The sequence below is a fragment of the Odocoileus virginianus genome, chromosome 16, assembly GCF_023699985.2.
Source record: "Odocoileus virginianus isolate 20LAN1187 ecotype Illinois chromosome 16, Ovbor_1.2, whole genome shotgun sequence".
In the NCBI taxonomy this organism is placed as follows: Eukaryota; Metazoa; Chordata; class Mammalia; order Artiodactyla; family Cervidae; genus Odocoileus; species Odocoileus virginianus.
In genome coordinates this window covers 45,190,516-45,208,993 of record NC_069689.1, presented here as the reverse complement: position 1 = coordinate 45,208,993, position 18,478 = coordinate 45,190,516, and the positions used below count along the sequence as shown (strand labels likewise).

The following is an 18,478-nucleotide window of genomic DNA, read 5'->3' as shown; positions in this document are numbered from 1 at the left end:
AACTGCTATAAAACATTCAATTCTTTTCCCACTACTTTAGTTAAGGAGCTGAGGGCTAAAATATTACTAATTTTCACATAATTTAGTGCTTATACATCAGCCGATCCAGATTCTTCCTTAAGCCAACCCACAGTGAGGTCAAGGTCAGGGAAAGATTCATGACTTGTGGTCCGAACTGATCGCAATGCTAAGGTATGAACAATCAGGCCATAGCTGGGAAGAAGGCAGAGAAGGTCACAGATTACACAGTGCTGACGTCCACACACCAAGGTTGAACACTCAGGCCTCAAATGACCAGGGTCAAGAAGCAAGCGGTTCTTGCTTCGGGGAGACAGCAGGCACATTTTCCAGTTGAGCTCGCAGTGAATCACGGTCACGTGGTACTGCACGCGTCCCCCAAACCACTGCAGAGGAAGAGCTCTGAAACGATTCCATTTTGAAGCCCACGACTACAACGAAATGACAGCAAACATTGGCAGAGCAGCTGTACACAAAAGTGCCTCGGAGGAGCTCAGCGAGGAAGCGGAACTTCGCACAGACAGATCAGAACGCCACTTATGAAGAGGAGACGGTTTGTTTACTAATCCTCAAGTCCATTTCGTGAACAGCATCAGTGACTGCCCCATCCTGGAGAGCCACTCGGCTGTTATCAGAGCTGTCCGGGACACCCCGCCTCCCCCTGCAGCCCTGCCGCCTGGCTTCTCACACGCACTGCACTCGCCTGCAGGCTGCACCGTCCACACCCTTCCACACTCAGGCAAGCCCGGCTCAGACGTCTGGCATGAAGCCCCCATCTCCTGAAGAGCACCTCCGAGAGCCATGCCATCAAGCCCAGAACTACGGCCCTGAATCCCAAACTGCGGACGCCAAGACTGGTTTCTTTTTTTTTTTTTTTTAAGAAGCCAAGGAAAGTCCTCTGTGTGCAACATCTTATAAACCCAGAGCTGTTGAACAGCGTCTTTCAGTCGCGGAGCTGAAGTCAGAAGAGATGGCGTGTTCACAACAGCCTTTCCCTTCTGGAAGGGCGCACACAGGACGCTTGTCATGGCCATCGCGTCCACAACGAGATCAAGTCAACTCCCCACTGTGCACCTTGCATCAGCTCAGATCAGAGACCAAAGCTGTACCCTAAAAGTCACCCCTGCTTTGAGGCGCTTTGCCAAGAGTGAAGCTATTAAAATCTGAGCAAAGGGAAAAATTCACATATTTCAGGACATTCTACCTTTAAGGGTCACAAAGAGTCAAGGGTGCTCCCTCTTTGAATAGAGTTTTATCTTCACTGAAATGAAAGGGTCTTCACAGAGAATTTTTCGTACAGATCTCTGGATATAAATTACAGATTGATGTCAACATGGTGGAAGAAATTTGAGGAAACGGATATTTCTTTCATAAAATATTATATACACCAGAGTATATGCTCTAAGCTATAAATATGACATATTTACTAATATTTGTGTCAAAATAAAAACATCTGAACTGGCACTTTAACAGGCTGGCATCTCCTTGTGTTTTAGTATGGAGAAGTGTAGGGACGCAGTCTCTTTTTATGGAGAAACATATTGTGACTACTGCTAAGACCAGGAGTAACCCGAGTCCATGACTTAAAGGGCAGAACTAAGCCCTATTACTGCAGTGATAACAGTAACAGGAGCATCTGATTACATGCAAGCTGGCTCTCCCTAAGCTCTGAAACACTAGAAGGCCTCCATTTTCATTACAAATGTTTGAAAATGCTTTTAAAACAGAGTCACTTATTGACAATACAAGGTGTGTAAGAGTACTTGTGTTCCTTTCCCAAAAGGGAGACTTTTTTCTTTTTTTTGCTGTTTGTTAATTTTCACATCTGTCAGCAACTGACAACTGGATCTATTGAGCAATCGTTTATTCTTTTTGACAATGAAACATCATATAAAATTGGAATGGAATTCTATGATCAAGTACAAGAGAATTGGGAGTAACTTCACAGACAGCAACATCTAATAGTGCACGGACCCAGAGGTTCTCTGTAGTGCCCCTGGGGAACAGGGCAGCCTTTGTATTGGTATCGAACAAACAGGCCTGGAGCTTTTCAGGAGGGGTAAAAAAAATCAATACAGTAATATACAGTTGCAGACAAAGCTACATGTGTTTACAGAGTTTTAGTACATAGAAATATGTGATTCAAAAGTCTGTTGAACTCCAATCTGTATTTGGTCTCTCACAGGAAGAAACCCACAGCCACCCTCCACCCCCAAATATCAACTCACTGAACATATAAAAAAAAATTCTGTGTTTAGGCCCAGAATACTGGTACAAAATATCCAAAAATGAAAGTGAACTTTTCCAAGGAAACATCCAATAATTAAGAGGAATAATAACTGCTTAAAATTCGGGCTTTGGAAATTTGGCCTCCCACCTGTCCCCATCTAGGGATGTAAATCAAAAAGATTGAAGTTGTAAGATAAAAAATACATATGAAAAGATCCATCCTAATGTGGTAACCTGCGTAGTAACTTCCCACCAGGATTTAGCCTTTGATGCTAACGGCTACACACTGATAGCTTTTACTTTAAAAGCCTCTTTCCAAACAAACAGACATCAAATCAAAACGCATACTTTAAAATTAGACATGTTTTGCTGATTTGTCTTCTACATTTCCAAAGATGAATCTCAGGCAGAAATCCCACTTGTGGGTACTCTTATCTCTCAAGATACACGCGAATGCCTCAGAAATGCTGAGTTCATATAACAGTGGGCATGTGTGGGTGCCAGTCATTTTCACTTCTCTTGAGATTAAGCAGCTACCATTTGAAGCCTCTGATTCTATCCCCCCACGTATACAATATTCTGCCAGTTAACACTCATTTGGATCAGCAAATAAATGGCAGAGGGTGGTGTTACTGCCAGCCCTTCATACCTTAAACCTGAATGTCAGGATGGCAATCTGACTCAAGTAATCTATAGGAAATGAATTTGGGGATTTTTAAGGTAATAGGAGGACAAAAAGAAACTTTTCTCTTAACTGCCTGCTTGGCCCTACCAAGAAAGAGAGATGTATAAACCCTACCCAGTGTCTTCCACCGAATCCCTGGCCAGGTGAGGAGTTATGATGAGAGTACATACAGAAGCAATTTTGACGGATGTCCACTCTCCTCTCACCTTCCGCTTTTCCTGCAAACCACCCCACCAAGACCCTCCACCTGTGTTTGTGTAAAATAACAGGTACCTTAAATGTGCTGCCTGCCTTTTGCATCACTGCCATGCAACACAGCGCGGACTGTGCCGATCGTTAACTACGCCACACGTGCCTGTTAATTCTGACTCATCCCCGCACTGCAACTCTGTTTACTGTAAGATACTCAGCCTTTATTGATCACACAGCCTTTTCACTTTCAACTTAAAAATGCAATCAGACAATAGGTGGTCTTATGTGACTGGCTTCTGTCACTTGGACAGTATCTCCAAGATCCATCCACCCATTTTACTTTCTATCAGGTGGCAAAATAGCTTGTCGATCTGTGATATCAATGTGATATCAAAGGTTGGAAAACTGTCCTCTTTCACAGTCCATGGATCACACGTTACATGGCAGGTGGTCACAGGTAAGGACTTTAATGCTTGAACAGATCACCACTGTTCCTGGCTTCATCCTTGTATGTATAAAATATAATGAAAAATAAACTGCTTACTGTGGAGAAGGAAATGGCAACCTGTTCCAGTATTCTTGCCTGGGAAATCCCATGGATAGAGAAGCCTGGAGGGCTACAGTCCATGGGGTCACAAAGAGTTGGTCACAACCGGGTGACTAAACAACAACAATAAAAACTGCTTACTAAGTTTAATAAGTTACAAATAATAAGTTAAAAGTCAATTATTAGAGGAAAAGATACAAAGTAAGTTGGTTGCTGCCTTTTTAGTTCTTTTGAGATACCAGAGTAGCATTTGTTGCATTTGGTAAAGGCACAGCACTCTATAACAGGCAGCCACACACACAAGGCTTCCCTGGCACCACAAGGGTGTGATCTAGCCACTAAAAGAAGACATGCTAACATTGATTAGTCAGTAGTTCACTAGGCACTGTTAAGTCATTTGCACTCAAGAATCCACTATCATGGTGCCATCTGAACAGGAACTAACAGTTATGAAAACTTTAAAGGAAATTTGGGGACTAGCTTCAGTCTCATGAAAACCTGGGCATGGTCTTGTATGTGATTATAGTTACCTGACCAGGAGATATCAAGAACATAAAGAGAGAGGGGACCAGGGAGCCAGGGTCCATCGAAACTGCAAGGACGAGGGCCCCCGCTCCCCGGTCAGCGTCCTCCCCAGGCTCCTGATGAGGGTGATGGTTCCCTGTGCGACTCGCTGCGCCCCAGCACCTGCGCACGCGGCCAACTGCGCTTGAGACGCGCTCCCCATGTGCTCCCACGTGGAAGTGAAGGCTTCCTCTGCAGGCCTGTCACAGCCCCATCGAGGGACAGGCCACCCAGAAAAATGGGGGAGATAATCCCTGACGGCTCCGTCACATGCTCTGTTTAAACAAAGCGATGATCCTTCCAGGCAAAGACACAGGTCACCCAGGTGCCCCCTGCAGTGTGCACACCGCCTCCCCGGTGTACTCAGACCTGCAGCATCATGGCACATGCCTGCACCCCCAAATGCACACTGACACGGCCAAGGCTTCCTCCTCTAGTTACCTGCCCGGCTCCTTCCCAAACCCAAGTGGAACAGAGCCACCTGCTCCTTCACAGACTACCCTTGGGGCGCAGAGTCCCAGAGCAAAAGCCATAGGAACTGAGTGGCCGATAGGCACTTCCTCTGGCTAAGTCACAGATGCTAAATGCTGGCAGATGGAGTGCACCTAGAGCAAATCAGGGCTACTTTCTGAGTATGGGCTTTCTTTTTTCTCTTGAGCTGCAAGAGCACCCCCCTCAGACCACCTCCTCCAATGGTACTTCCCCTGGGACCCCTCTCTCATCAGAGACGGAGACCCTCGAAGGCCACAAGAAAGCCCCTGGGTTAGACTAGGGATCCTGGTCACAGGATTTAAGAACACATCCCTGTACAGCCTGCTTTTTTTTTCTCATTAAACTGTGAGACCATCCAATGAAAAAGTGCCTTCCCCAAAGAAAAAGTTCAGCGGCATACATAATTTTAAAGGTCCACTTCAATAATCCTGGTTGCATTTAACTACATTTAAGAAACGGAATGTCACCTTCTTCACAAGGTATGGAATTTTCAAATGAAAGACGATCCCCTCCCTCAAAGGAAAGGGACTAGAGAAGAACAGGGAAGCAGTGGGCAGAGGAAGGGCAAACAGGAGGCTGCAGCTGTGACATTTGACTTTCCGAAACACACACTACATACATAATGAAAATGATTACAGTATTAACAAAGATTAAGGATTTTTGCCTTTAAAAAAAGGCAGCTAGCCAGCTGACATCAACTTTATCGCCCCCATGGTTCCAAATGGAAAAAAGCGTCACAGACACAATTGTACAGCCTTAGAACAACGAGTTCTTGTAAACAATGTAAAGGTTTTTTTTTTTTTGTCTTGCAAAGATAAATAAAGAAGGCATAACCTAGAAATAATATATCTATACAAAGAAAATATTACGCACAAAGAAAGAAGTTGGCAATCATGATGTGAACTGGGTTTAAGGGTTTGCTTGTTTGTCTTTCCATTTTACAGCAAGGTAAATGACCAGGAAAGTCAGCTGGGAAAAGCAAGCCACAAACTCACGTGTTCTCTTTTGTTACAAGCAGGATCTGCGTTCAGAAACTTAAAAAAAGGGTGAAGGGGGTTACAAAAGAAAAAAAAAGTCACTCTAAATCTAATTTCTAAATTGAAAGAGGAAATAATATTTAACTGACTCCTGAGCATAAAAATTCTTGAACCACTGTAATCAATTGAAACTGATGCTGGAATAACTGCTGAGAAACCACAAGAAATAAACACTAAATCCACTGCTTCGCTGGAGACCAGGGAGATACTGAGCGAAGAGAAAGGAGAGAGAACGCGTGTTTTTGTACCAGGATGGCTGCCAAACTGCTTCTGCACAGTCCCCACGCCGCGGAATCATCTGCGGCGGCTTGGGGGACACCGCCAGCCCTCACCCCGCCCAGGGCCCAAGGAGCCTCGGGGAGCCCCGGTCAGGCCGAGCAGTAAACAGACAGCTTGAGAAATCGCACAAACTGCAGAGCTGACATCATTATTTACATGCAATCAGAGAAAAGATCCCCCGACAGAAGGAGACGTGCATTAGATAAATGCCTTAAAAATCCTTTAATGGAAGAGATGCACGTACTATGTAAACAGACACTGGTATCTCTGACTAAGCACACCCTGCCTAAGTGACGGGGCTCAGAGCACAGGAAGGGAGTCTGGGGTGCTGGAGACAGCAGAATGACTCGCCCTCTGACCTTAGCTGGTCCCAGCTCGCGGCTCCCCACCAGGGAGATGCCCGCGACTCCTCCTCCAGCGTCGTCTGTGCCCACGATGCGCCTCTGAGTCCCGGGGTAAGGGCAACGGCAGCTTCCACGCAGGCTGCTCTCTGACTCTGGAAGTGGCCCAAAATCTACTGCTTTCAGGTTAAAATCTATCCATTCAGAGGGTGTCTCTAACTTCTGCTTCTGCACAAAGCCCCTCAGTCCAGCTTTAGCACAAGCAGGTTACCCCAGTGTTCTTCACCAACCTACAGCAACCATGGACCCAGTTACCAAAACCAAAAATGCCACAAAAGGGAACAAAACAACCGTGGCCTGCCCTGGAGCATGACCCCAGGCTCCGGTGGTCCCAAAGGCAAACTGGGGACCCCGCCATTCCTCACGAAGAGGGAGCCTCACGACTCACTCCTGCTGCCCGCCCGCTCTCTTCAAAGGAGAGGTTCTCACACCACAAAGGGCCTCCAGGCACACAAACAAAATGCCTGTGACCCGTTCAAGAGGCAGACACACACCCCTCCCAGAAACTGCCATCTGAGAATACCAAGGTTTTCCTTCTGAGTTGAGGATTCTCAAAGTTTTCAAAGAGTGTTTCCAATGTAGAACTGATCTGGCTTGGAAATACACCTGGGGTGAGGGCAAGTGAGTGAGTGTGTGAAAGCGTCAGTCGCTCAGTCGTGTCCGACTCTTTGAAACACCATGGACTGTAGCCCACCAGGCTCCTCTGTCCATGGAATTCTCCAGGCAAGAACACTGGAGTGGGTAGCCATTCCCTTCTCTAGGGGACCTTCCCCACCCAGGGATCGATCCTGGGTCTCTTGCACTGCAGATGGATTCTTTACCATCTGAGCCACCAGAGAAAGGGTCACCTTTCTCAGGCTCAATAGAAACAGGACACCCATGCCCATTTTCCATGGGTTCAGGGCTCTAGCCAAGCTGGGGGCAGGAGGGCTGGGTAATGTTAACTTGGATGGGGACAGGCAACACTGCCTTGGCCATTTCCACATGCTCACAGCCCAACACCTTCTCCTGGATTTAATCAACCTGTTCAGTTCAGTTGCTCAGTTGTGTCTGACTCTTTGCAACCCCATGGACTGCAGCACACCAGGCCTCCCTGTCCATCACTGACTCCCGGAGTTTACTCAAACTCATGTCCATCGAGTCAGTGATGCCATCCAACCATCTCATCCTTGGTCATCCCTTTCTCCTCCTGCCCTCAGTCTTTCCCAGCATCAGGGTCTTTTCAAATGAGTCAGTTCTTCACATCAGGTGGCCAAAGTGTTGGACCTTCAGCTTGAGCATCAGTCCTTCCAATTTTTCAGGACTGATTTCCCTCAGGACGAACTGGTGGGACCTCCTGGTCAGAGTTTTGAGGGGGGCGCTGTGACAGTGTTTGCACTTGTCTGAAGGTGTTTATTTGGAAGGCTGTGGGGGCATGCTCCACCCAAGCCCCAGGTGCAGAACACTCAGGCTGGCCAGGAGCAGCCTACATGGTAACTTCCTTCTCCCCTGCAGGCCAGACAGACGCCGGGGAGGATAGAACATGAGCCGCACGGTGACTCCTTCCCCGAGCCAGGGCGGGAGGCTCTGCCCGACTCCCTCCGGCCAGGTCTCATGACCGAGGACTCACTGGTGGTGATGGATCCAGGGCACTCCTGGGGATATTTAAACTGAGCCACGGGCTTTGGGAATGTCATCAACAACCAGAAATAGTGCTGTTCCTGCCCTAAAGGCAGGCCCCACACAGTCCTCAAGTGGGTGAGAGAGGTGAGGAATGCCCATACCAGGATCGGTTCTCCACGGCTGAGCAAAAGGTTAGGATGGCAACAAGCTGGGAGGGTGTTCACATTTCAGAGGCAGCTCCAAACGGCCCAGCTTGCAGTCCACCTGCTGGGTCATCTTGTGACCGGCTGGCCCGGGAACAGTGTCCTCCCCGAAACATGCCAGACAAGCCCTGTCAAAGAAAAAGCCTCACACGAACCCGGACTATCTCCCGAACGTGGGCAAAAAGGGACGGAGTCTTCACGGTAGCATGCAACCCATAAAGACGCTGCATGGAGGGCCCCACGCTCTGAGACCTGGGACCCCTCCTGCAGTCAGCTACTGATTTTCCCCAAATGGCTGATCTGTTCAAACAGGTCAAGATGTTAGTTGCTGTTGTTTTGACTCCCTGCTCAACAGTAAGACCACCGAGTAAGGACCATTTGCAACAATAATTACTCTTTGAGTCCAAGGTCCATGAATCAAGGAAACCAAGCTGCGTCTTCAAGTTTCCCTGCCCTCGCTCTGCATCTCCTGGCCTCAACATGGGTGTCCAACCCTGAATAGCTGGAAGGAAGAAGGCCCATACAGAGGTCACGAGCTGGGAAATCTAATGCTCAACCAGAGACCTCAGAACTTGCTTCTGACGCCTCTGATTCAGGGGCCTCTACGTGGCGAAGCCCCGTACAGAGGTCACAAGCTGGGAAATCTAATGCTCAACCAGAGACCTCAGCAACTTGCTTCTGACGCCTCTGATTCAGGAGCCTTTACGTGGAGAAGCCCACAAGTGCACGGGGGTGTCTGGGGCAGGCATGGACCATGCTCAGAAGGGGGGAGTGAGACAGACAGCAACGAGAAGGCTGGGCAGGAAGAGGCCATCCATGATCGGGCCAGAGAGCCACGAGCAACCCTGGCACGCAGCGCCCCGGCCCAGCCAGGCTGCGGTGCTCAGCGAGTGGCTGTGCGGGTGTCTCACTCCACAGGCACAACTCGGAACCTGTGCTGGGCGTCCCACGTGGTCAGACCTCCTGCCTCTCTTCCCCTTACTGCCTGGGGAGGCATTCAGACCACAAGGAGCTCCGAGGGGAAATGACACAGGCTACTGGGTATTAACATTGAAAGTGAAAGTGAAGTCGCTCAGTCCTGTCTGTGAAAGTGAAGTCGCTCAGTCCTGTCCAACTCTTTGCGACCAGCGGACTGTAGCCTACCAGGCTCCTCCCTCCATGGGATTCTCCAGGCAAGAGTACTGGAGTGGGTTGCCATTTCCTTCTCCAGGGGATCTTCCTGACCCAGGGATCGAACCCAGGTCTCCTGCATTGCAGGCAGACGCTTTAACCTCTGAGCCACCAGGGAATCATTAAGAGTATAAAAATAGCAAGCTAGACTGCTTTACCCACTTATATGTTTGAATCCTCAAGATGCCTCTAAAGGTGTATTTATTCTGAATGTACTGACGAGTTTCACAAAACCCGTGGGAGATATCATCTCACACCTATCAGAATGGCTATTATCAAAAAGACAAGCAATAAAAAGTGCTGCTGAGAATGTAAAGAAAAAGGGATGCTTGTGTGCCACTGGTGGGAGTGTAAACTGGTGCAGCCACTATGGAAAACCATACGGAGATTTCTCAACAAAATTAAAAATAGAAAATAGGATATAATTCAGCAATTCCATTGCTGGATATTCTTCCAAAGAAAACAAAAACACTAATTAGAAAAGATGCATGCACCTCTACATACTGCAGCATCATTCATAATAGCCAAGACATGGAAGTAATCTAAGTGCCTACCAATAGATGAATGGATAAAGAAGATATGTTATATACATAAATACACAATGGAATATTACTCAGCCATAGAAAATGAAATCTTGACATTTGCAACATGGACAGACCTAGAGGGTACTATGCTAAGTGGAAGAAGTCAGAAGAATAAACACAAATACCATGTCATTTCACCTATACATGGACTCTAAAAATGAAGCAAATAAACATAACAAAACACAAAGAGTCATAGACACAAACAGGTGGCTGCCAGAGGGGAGGGGGCAGGGGAATGAATGAACCAGGTGAAGGAGATTAAGAGGTACAGACTTCTGGTGACAAAACAGTGAGTCATGGGGATAAAACGGACAATGTGGGGAATATAGTCAACAATAATGTAATATCTTTGTATGGTGACAGGTGGTAACTAGATTAATTTGTGGTGATTATTTTGAAATGTATAGAAATATCAAATTACTGTGCTGGACACCAGGAACTAACACAGTATTAAGTCAATCATACAGCAAAAACAAACAAACTCATAGAAGAAGAGATCAGATTTGCAGTTCCCAGGAGTGGGGTGGGGAGAGTGGCAACATGATAATGGTGATCAAAAGGTACAAACTTCCAGTCACAGAATGAGTTAGCACTGGGGATACAACGTACAGCATGGTTAACGTGACTAACGCCACTGCACACGTTATGTAGGAAGGTTGTTGAGAGTAAATCCTAAGAGTTCTCATGCCCAGGAAAAGTATTTTTTCTTTATTTCCCCTTTCACTTTCTATCTATATGAGAGAATGGATGTTCACTAGCTTATTTCATGGTGCATGGAAGTCAAACCACTATGCTGTGCACCATGAACTCACAGTATGTCAATTACATCTCAACAGAAGTAGGAAGGAGAAAACCCTAGAAGCCATGAAGCCTGTGGACTCCCAAAGCCCATGCCCCCAGGACTGATCAACACCACGTCCAATGATGAGTGAGCATTTCTTACAGATGCTATCACTTCATGCTCCCAAATTCAGTGTATACACACTACTTTCATAAGCTACAGGGAAACAGGGAACTGTAACATCTGAGAGAAAAAGGGGTGAAGAAACTTACATGTCTAAAAGAACCTGCAAGTACTTGACTGGGTACATTCAATTCTTGGTACAAACAAGATATACACTGCATTGTTTCTAAAAACATCCTTTATGTAAGAAAATTAGATTCCTTGTAACAAGATGACTTGGAGGTTAATTACTATGAAACATTAACCAATCAAGACAAATTTCAGTTGGAAACTGAACTGTAACCGTAAAGTTACAAACGACTAGGAACTATTTTCCATGTTTAGCTGCCCCCCCCTCCTTTTAAATGCACACACACACACACAATGTATGTGTGTTCATATTCTTTCTACTTTAAGTTGTCAACAAACTAGGCATGTTGTAAATATACAGTTTCAAATGATAAGTGATTTGAATTGTAATAACTCAGGTAAAAGATTACCATAAGCTGGGACATGTGGTCAAGTATGAGTTAGCCTGGCCTAAAGGACTCAGCAGGATAATCCATGTTTTGGCCAATCCTGACAACCCTAGTTTTTTCCTCATCATGACACTATTCTTTCTAGTACAAAAGAAAAAAAAAAAAAGATTCTCAGATATTTTGTATTGAAAAGTTGGAAAAGATTCCCCTAGGCCTCCTCTGTTTACTGCCCTAAGATGGAGAACGCCAGTTCTTTGCACCATATAGCAACTGATCCCAAGGTAGAGAAAAACTTGTTATACTTAAAAACTGGATTAAATGTCATTTGATATGCGACAGGTCAATCAGAAACTGTGCATGCACACAGTACCCAAATAACTTCTAATCTTTCCTAAGAACAAGGAATTTTACAGAAAGAGTTGTTTTAAACATATATAAACTCATTTTTTCTGGGAAATAGCATCAGTATGCTCCATAAAATTTATCAGGTGGTTCTTAATAAAAATAATAGAAGTTTACATACATAATGTGCATAAACTAACTCCTTTAGACTAAATTAAAATTAAATGTCATGGCGTGATGATAAAACAGCGGTTAGTACCATCTAGTACAGGAACAGACTTTGAAATAGAAAAACAGTCTACTCTATCTTTAGGAAAAGTAAGATTTTATTTTAGCTTAAAGTTTAAAAAAACATGGAAACCTTTCTGAGATCATGAAGAAGGCAAGGAATTCTCCTCTCATTGTCTTTATTCAGTCACTAGAGTAAGACAAGAAAAAGAAATTAAAGTTATACATACTGAAAAGAAAGAAAGAAAATTTTTATCTCTATGTGATTGTCTATGTAGAAAGTTTCAGGAAATTCTAAAAACAAACAAAAAAACCCCAGCACCAACAACAAAAAACAAGCCCCAACCCACCTCCTAAAACTAACAGGTGAATTTAGCATATTGTATTTTGATATATTGGAATGGAAAAAAAGTAAATACTTAGGCACAACTCTAACAAATATACACAGGAATTGTATACTGAAAAGTACAAACCGCTAATGAAAGAAATTAAAGAAAAATTAAAATACATGGGGAGACACATTGTGCTCAAGGAATGAAAGACTCAACATCATATAGAGTCAGTTCTTCCCCCAAATGGATACATAAGTTTAATGTAATTCTTAACAAAACGCCAGCAAGATATTTTAAAATGTAGGCATGTTTATTCTAGATTTTATATCAAAAGGCACAAAGCACTAGAATAGCTAAAACAATTTTGAAAAAGAAGAATGAAGTGGGAGGAATCGGTTTACCTGTTTTCAAAATTTACTATAGAGCTACGCAACTCAAAACTATGTGCTACTGGCAGAGGAAGAGACACAGAGATCAATGAGTGGAACAGAAGAGGGAACCCAGAGATAGACCCACACAAATACACACAACCGAGGAGCAAAATCAAGTCAAATGGAGGAACAAGTGCTTTTTCCACAAATGAGGCTTAAGCAGACATCCTTTGGGGGGAAAAACTCAACCTACATCAAAAATTAACTTAAAGTGGGCCGTGAGCCATGTAAAATATAGAACTATAAATCTTTTAGAAGTAAACTAGAAAGTCTTTTAGGGGTTTAGCACCAGGCAGAGTTCTTGGACACCAAAAGCACAAACTACAAAAGAAAACAATAGCTAAATTACGCTTTAGCAAAATTTAAAACATTTGCTCAGCAAAGACCTTGTTAAGTAGATGAAAAGATAAGCTACAGATTTGAAGAAAATATTTACAAACCATAATCGAATGAAGGACTAGTCTCTGGAGTACAGAAAGAACTCTGAAAACTCAACATTAAAAAACAAACAATCTAGTTAGATAATCAGCAAAAGATAGGAACAGATGTTTCACCCAAAAGGATATATGTATTGCTAATAAATGCATTAAAATCCTGATGGCTAAAATCATTAGCCATCAGGAAAATGCACATTAAAACTCAATGAGGTAGCATTCCCTATCTATCAGAATAGGCTAAAATAAAAAATAACACCACCACCAGATGCTTGCATGGATGTGGAAAACCTGGGTCACTTATACATTGCTGGTGGTTCACAGAATGGTACAGGCGTTCTGGAAAACAATCAGACAGTTTCTTAAAATACTAAACGTGCATCTCCTATACAACCTGGCAATTGCATTCCTGGGCATTTAACCCCTTAAAATGAAAACTTACATTCACACAAAATCCTGTATATGAATGTTCATAGCAGCTTTAAAAAAAAAAAAAAAAAAGCCCCAAACTGGAAAGAATCCAGATGTCCTTCAAGAAGTGAATGGTTAAACAGGCAGTGGAACATCCCTGCCATGGAATACTGGTCAGCAATAAGGGGGACACAAAGACCTGGGTGACTCTACAGAGAATCATGCTGAGAGGAAAAGACTAATCCCCAGACGTTATGCATTGTATGATTCCACTTAAGAAAGTGAAAGTGAAGTGAAAGTTTTAGTCCCCCAGAAACTGGAGTCTGCCAGGCTCCTCTGTCCATGGAACTCTCCAGGCCTGAATACTGGAGTGGGCTGCCATTCTCCAGGGGATCTTACTGACTCAAGAATCCAACCTGGGTCTCCTGCATCGCAAGCGGACCCTTTACCGCCTGAGCCAGCAGGGAAGCCTGATCCCACTTAGAGAGCCGTCTTAAAATGACATCTTAGAGATGGAGGACAGATTAGTCGTAATGACGCGTTAAAAACGTCATAGAAGTAGAGGAAGTGGATGTGGCTATAAAAGGGCAAAAGGAGACAGATACCCTTGTGGAGATGAGAATGTTCTGTATCTTGACTACACTAATATTAATGTCAATACCCCAACTGTGATACTGTAATATAGTTTTACAAAATATCATGAAGGGGAGAAACTAGTGTATAGGATTACTCTGTATTATTTCTTATAACCATATGTGACTCTATCATCTCAAAATCAAAAAAAAAAATTAATGAAAAAAATCTTTCAACAACAATACATTCACTTGCCATCTTCCAGAAGTCTAGGCAGACAAATGGCTTCTTGCAAATCACATCATTTTCCCCTGTAGGCTGTCCAGATGTAAAACAGATCCTGCCCATGCATTACCACTTCATCAGGAAGTCACAGCTCCAAAGAGGTTAATTTTTAAGTCTTTATTTAGCAATCTCATCTTTAAGCTAAACTGCATTCTTAGCAGAAGGGCCACTTCAATCTTAATAGTTTAGGATTATATACTACAAAAACAATAAACTAAACACAGAATTCAAAAGTAAGCAATCACAATAATTAGTACGAAAGAATTTCTAAGCCAATTATTGAGCAACTTTCTGAAGGAACAAGACTATTTTAAACTAAAAGAATGCATATCCAAGGCATGTTTATTGCAGGGTTATTTGTAATACTATAAAACTGGAAGCAACCTAAATGCCTAATTTGGAGTGATTCAACAAACTGTGCCCATAATTCCAGCATTGCACAGTGGTTAAAAATAACAAGGTGGATGTACTGTCACTGAACGACAGTCAAGGTAAATTATTAACCTGAAAAAAGATTCAGAACAATGCAGAAGAATGACCCCACTTCAGTTTTCAAAACTATATTAGAATATGTGCATATAAAAAATAATCAGATGTAAATACATGAGATAGAGTAAATACATGAGATGGAGTATTTTTAAAGTTATCTGAAATAATTCAAAGGAAAGGAGTGATGACTTGGATGGTTAAAGGACTTTTTGCTATAGACATTTTAAAATGTAATCTTGTTGTTAAAAAAAAAAAAAGTAAATCAGAACACAACTTTAGAGTTCTATCAATCAACTGTGATTAAAATAAGGGATGTTTTCCATTTAATTCAACTTGGTTAAAAAAAAAAAGCTACTTCTTTTCATATCATCTCTCAGATTCAGGTAGTTATTCAAATCTGTCACTGAGTTGCTCCTTCTTAAAAAGTGACTAGAACAGGGACTCATAAACTCATGTCTTTCAAGGAACCCTACATATTAATAAGAAAGTTATTTGCTCACAGAGATTTGAGAAATGCTGTTTAAAACATAAACAGGAAGAAGATAAGATGATCGGCCTGTTACTTGGCCGGTGCGTGAAAAGACGCTTAGTGGATTTCCGAGTTTGAGAAACACAGAGTGTGGTCCTCGTCTATGCAATGCCTTGACGCTGCCCATGCTGCCCGTCAAGGAGACAAAGGCAGGAAACGGGCTCGGTATGAGCTCAGCGCCTGGTGCTATGATAGCACAGGGTGTCCACATATTAATATAAGGCGTACGTGATGTGTATACGCAAACAAGAGTTATAAAATCCAGAAGGTACATACATAGTTCCAAGTAGTTTACATATTTGCCTTATAGTCTTGTTAATACTATCGTATTTACCAAGGTAAAGTAATGTGACAAGTCTATTTCTTTTCAAAAATCATTTGATAAAGAGGAAAAATAAAGCCACATACTACTTTACAAAAAGTTCAGTTCAATAAATCAACTCAAAGGTGGGAAACTGGGTTCCACAAGTGATAAGCAGAGTTGTCCCCAGTTACCTGGTAGTTCTCCTTAAAAGGTGAAAACCTTGTGATGGATTTAAATATGATCTGAGGTGCAACATTAGCAGTATGGAGGCAACACTTAATTCTAGCAAAAGTGCTCAGACTAGTCCTCGCCACAGCTCAATCCCAATACATTCCTCTTTTTTCCAAAAAATTTAAATTTGTCTCACCTACTGAAGATTCCACATAAAACTTTAGCATCACTTTATTAAGCTCCAAACAAAGTACAGAAGCAGTGAAACTGATTTTAAATTATAAATCAATTACAAAAGAGTGACACTGATAATTTTCCAACTTCCCACCTAGGAAAAATGACATTTCACTATATTTAAATTTTTTTTCTATATTGCTCAGTAAGACTGGATAGATTTTCCACAAATATATCCTGCAGTTTCTTATGAGAGTTATTCTTTTGTCATCTGGATTATATCATTAAAAAGAATGCAGTTTATTCATCTCAAATATATTGAGCAATTCAATTAAGTCGTCCATCTAAACCTTTAGGGAATCCTTCAGAATCAACCTGCTTGCTTGAACAGTGAAAGATGACTTGTAATTAGCATGTTAATTTCACCTGTAAATAAAAAGTAAAATTCGTCAAGGTACTTAAGAGTCTGTCAAGGCTACACAATCACCTTACAGTCTTATCTACTGTATTAATTTACAATATTAAGGATTATTAGGTCAGATAATATATAGCAAAGCACTTAAGAGGAGTGTCTGACAGAGAGAGATATTTTTAATAAATACGAATGCCTGCTGTTATTAGAGAAAAATGTCTGCCTGGCTTCATTCTTGGCCACTAATTTGCATAGGTGGCATTAAACTGTATGAAGTATGTATTTTGAGTAGACCCTGCTGAACCCGCTGTCTGGAGTCTGCCCTCTGGTGCAGGACTCTCTAGATGACAGCTTTGTAAGGCTGCAGGCACGTCACTCCAATAGCTGAACATTCCCAAGCCAGAGAACTTGGTGTTTTAATGATTAAAGAAGAACAGGCAACTCCAGCTCTACCCTCAGACTTGCCCACCAAGGCCTGGCAGGGAAGCGCCACTGCTAATGAAATCTGTCGCTGACTCCTCTTTGCTTGGGTCCCTTCTGGCCCCTTAGCCTCTGTTCCAGCAGGACTCCCAGAGACGGAGGCCTGTGGTCCCGGAGGCGCTGCAGACGCTGTCCCAGGTCCCAGGGGCATCACCTTCCTGCAGGGACAAGCCCAAGCCGCGTGCTACTCTGTCATCGCTTGACTCCGGATGAAGAGACGGCACTGTTCAAGGGCTGGTCTGCATCAGAAAGGATTCTGAGTGTGCAGCTCTAGCTAATAAAATTTCACAGTGGTCATCTGAGACTTAAAAAGTAATCAAAACCTCCAACTATCCATGTCACTTGAGTAACTTACTTTAGCCTCTCTGTGGTTCAGTTTTCTTATCTGTAAAGTGGACACAGCAGTTCTTACCAAATGAGGTTGAGATTAAATAAACTGATCTTTGCAAAGCACTTGGGATGGTACCGAGCACAGAGCAGTGCTGTGTAACTATTTCTTGAATAAATGAAACAAACAAAAGTCTACCCTAAACTTTAAGAGAACTTTAAAAAAAAAAAATAGTCAAAATTTTTAAAAGCTAAATTTTAGAATCAATTGCATTTTTAAAGTCATCATTAAACATGAGCTACTGCATTCACTTGTGCTGGATTATATAACAGACAAAAAAACTTATTCTCTTGGGAATTTCCAGAACCCTGAGCACAGCGGAAATACACTGACCTTGGATACATTGTTCCTGAACAAAGCAGCTGCACTGACCACGGAACTGATGTCACTGCTTCGTACCTAGCACACAGTGCTGAAGGCTCTCCTGCTCCATTATCTGACAGTGATGCCAGACTGGAAGGATAATACATAATTTTTAATCTCATTTAAAAGGTATTATGCACTCCCAGAGCACTTACAAGGAACTACTCTCCTGCTCTTCTGGTGTGCTGTCTGCTCATCAGCAGAAAGACAGCTGGTTTGGGGGCTGGTGATGGGTTTTCCATTGTTTTCAAAAGACAGAGAACTACCCACACGCTCACTTCCGGAGACATGAGACAGTGAGCCGTCCCCAGCAATCACACTGCAAAGGTCACTGTCCGAGGCCCGACACGAGGCTCCAGGGGCTCCCACTGCGAGGCCACTTCCACACTGTGGCTCCGGGCAGGGCTGATGAAAGGGAAGGCGGTCAGTGCGAAGAGAGCAGCCTCACCTCCTACCCCACAAAGAGAGCAGGGGGGGGGCCTGCTCACTCAGAGACCGGCGCGTGGACACCCAGCCCAGGGTCATCCCCATTCCCCACTCTGCTCCCCGGGAAGGCGTCCTTCCTGTTCTCAAAGAGCCTGCTGGCTAGAGAGAGCCAGAGGCTGAGCCCCTGGACCACTGGGCTTCTGTGCCATGTGACAATCAATCACAGCCTCAGCCTGGATGTCCTCACCTGTGCGAGGCGGGGGGGACTGGGCGACTTCCAG

General features: G+C 43.6%; 1 protein-coding gene across 1 annotated transcript in view; it reads right to left on the bottom strand.

Moving 5' to 3' along the window:
- Nucleotides 1-18,478, bottom strand: part of IGF1R (insulin like growth factor 1 receptor) — a 293,719-nt gene that overhangs the window by 152,780 nt on the left and 122,461 nt on the right. The gene's annotated exons all lie outside the window — the stretch shown is intronic.